The following is a 3327-nucleotide window of genomic DNA, read 5'->3' on the forward strand; positions in this document are numbered from 1 at the left end:
TGGTAAACTCAATTACACTTAGTTCCACTTAGCAACTTTTCGATATTAAAGATGGTGCAATCGATTTAACATTTCTCAGAAGTTTATTAGAAGATCCTTCTCCTCTTATTGGTAACAGTTTAACAAAATTTAATTCCGAAGATGCATTAGAAATGATAACACGAGGAGAATCTTATGTAGTTTTTATGTCGGTCTTCACTTTTTTCTAAAAACTGGCGCCCTTCGACATTTGTTGGATCTCCTGCGTGATTATGCTCACCTAAAGTTGCACTAATGTCGTCATTACTATAGTAGCGCGACCTTTACACTTGTTTGAAAAATGCTGGCATTCCCAGTAAATATTTGTTCTCACTTGCTCCTCGCTAACGTTTAAAAATCCATCAAATAATAGCATAAATGCTGCCATTTCTCTAGGAACTGCAACTATTTTAAAATAAAAATGCTTTTTGTGGCTGGTTGATTTGAATACAACAAATGCACTGAAAGTACCTTTTTTTTAGAACACTTGTTGCATCGAACAACTGTTGAATGGAACGAGTGTGTTTCGAACAATTACTGTCGAACGATTGTTCTCGATTAGTTGTTTTCGAACAACTGTCCATAAGCCATCAGTTGTACCAACCCCTTTCTTAAACATCTCAGATCTTGACCTTCTTTCGAAATCTTTGGTCTATAATTATTTCAAATATTTTCTGGGTTTGGGCATTTAATTAAATTCGTCGATAATTCTCACAACTTTTCACTTCTTTCTCTTTGAAAATAGGCATCTTTGAATTGACTCTCCGTTTTGCAAGTGCAATTTACTTTTCCATATTTTCCTACGTTAACTCCTAGAGCATTTCTGTTCCCTTCTGGCCCAGAGTCTTCCGAGCCTCAACAGGTATGCCATCTGGCCCAGCAGTTTTTACCACACCTCACCTTTCTCCGAGTTTCCTTTACCTCTCCTCTCGTTATCTCATTAACCATTCCGAAATCAAGCAGTTTTTCAAGATAGTCCTTCCAGCTCTTTCTCAAAAATTAAATTTTTTGAGGTCACCTTTTACAATAGCTCCAAAGCAGTGCCTTAGAAATACTTTTGACTTCTTCAACGACCTCAAAAGCATCTCTCTTAAATAAGGAATATTACATTCAAATCTCGATATAACATCTCTATAGACCAGTGTACCACTCGGAGATAGCAGAGATTAATTGTCGAAACTCATAGACTGTTATACATATTGTAAACGAACCTTCAGTAGTATTATAAACAGAAATGGGGTAAGAAAAAATCAGAAGACTAAGTAATTTATGGTAGATTTCGTATGTATTAATAGATTCAGCAATTTACTAGAAAGCAAAGTAAAACTGGTGACTGTAATATACTTTAAAAGACATAAAGATTCGAATGGTGTTTTTCAATAATTTTACAATTGGCAATCAATATACGTTTAAAGAATCATTAACTAGTGACCTACGTTCAGTGGTTGTTTACAAACTTGTGTGTCCGAAGTGTAGTTCGGAATGTGGGTAGTTCAATGAAACGGTTGCCTACCAAAGTTTTTGACCACAGAGGCCCATTTTATCTCTAGAGAGGCCACCTCATTCCTTCAGTACTTATGCAACGTTAATTTTAATCTTTCAGATTTTAGTATTTTATGCAAAGCTCGGTATGCTGAGGACTAGCCAATGAAATTTGCGTGCTTGTATCTGATTTTTTTTCCAGTGGATGAACGTTCAGTGCTTAATTCTCTTCTTTCTGGGTAGATTAATATCTCAACAATGATTCAATCAACCTTTTAAAAATTGCTTTTCTCCCACGATATGAAGCCTCTCAAATTTTATTCTTATATTTTGTATAATAGACTCATAGCACGTTTAGAAAAAATCTTATGTGGCTTGTGCCTAACTCTTCCTATAAAAGCTCTTTGTATTAGCTGCTATGGTGCATATGTTATCTATCCAGTCTTTACTGGAATATTGGCGAAGAGTATTTTTTGAAGAGGGTTTCCATTAAAAGTTATACCTTCAGTCTTCTCTCACGTAAACAGCAATGAAACGGATATCAGAATTCTTCTTTACTAAATGTCAAATTCGGTTCTTTTATTTTTCTGCCAGTATCTCAGTAAATTATGTAACTCAGAAAGTCGCATTCAAACTGCATCCACATGGGACCAGAAGTAAATCAGTAGGTTTTTTTTACTTTTCTTGTTTTATAAAGATTTCTTCTTCTTCTTCTTCTTCTTCTTCTTCTTCTTCTTCTTCTTCTTCTTCTTCTTCTTCTTCTTCTTCTTCTTCTGTGTAGTACTAGTATTAAAGCAAAGTATAACATACACTAATTTCCGTAATTCTTTTGGAAGAGAAAAGAATACCATGTTTTGAAATTGCTCTGCATCCAGTATGTAGCTTTGTTCAACTAAAACTTTTCATAAAAGTTTTCTTTTAGAAAAATCTCTGCTACCTGAACGCTTGTTGTGACCAGTTCCAGTGGAAAAAGATAAACTTGAAGAAGAAAAGAGGATCATATCATGAAATATCCTCTTTAGATGATTGTGTATCACAAAACTTGTTTATCAGAGTAGCCTTATTTTTCCTCGCAAGATTTTAGTGGGTAGAAAATCCTTCTTTTATTTTCAGACTTTTTTTTTGAGATTTTTCTTTTTTCACTCTTGTGTGGAAACGTGGGGACATTGCTCTTTCACATGATATAAAGTTTTTATTTTGGGTCTGGAAGTTTTATTCGGGGAATTTGAGAAAGAAAAGGTGGTTTTTGTTGGCGTAGTTGTTGCTGTTATAGTTTAATGCTCCTGTTTGTGGAAGGAATCGGCAGTGTTACCTGATTTTGGTATGGAATAAATTCTTAATCTCCTGTTTTATTAACTTGTGAATTTTTTTCTTTGAAGTGAAAATGTTGGGGTGCAAAATTGTTAACATCGATCTACGTATTATGTGTACTGGTAAGTAGTTATATTTACCTCTGGGAGGAACCAAAAAAAAAAAAAAAACAGGCATTGCACTTGACTAGTCGTCCTTTATTATCGTTTCGAGTCACATCAGATGCATAAATTTGTTACAGTTTTTCGGGTATAAACTACCTTGACGCCAGCAAATTTTTCAGAAAACAGACTTGAGACATCACTTAAAATCATTATCCCTTTATTATTGTAAACTGTGATTTGCAGTGACTATTGATTATGAGAAAATAATGAATCTCGGTATATATGTATCGTAAAATACTAGTGCATGTTGAACGGGTGACTGTCATCAATCAAAGATATGGCGCCCTAGTATCCTTTAAAGAATGAAAATGTCGTTTATCAGTATTCCTCGTTTAACAGAATTTGCTACTCC

Source organism: Macrobrachium rosenbergii, chromosome 59 (assembly GCF_040412425.1).
Source record: "Macrobrachium rosenbergii isolate ZJJX-2024 chromosome 59, ASM4041242v1, whole genome shotgun sequence".
Lineage (NCBI taxonomy): Eukaryota > Metazoa > Arthropoda > Malacostraca > Decapoda > Palaemonidae > Macrobrachium > Macrobrachium rosenbergii.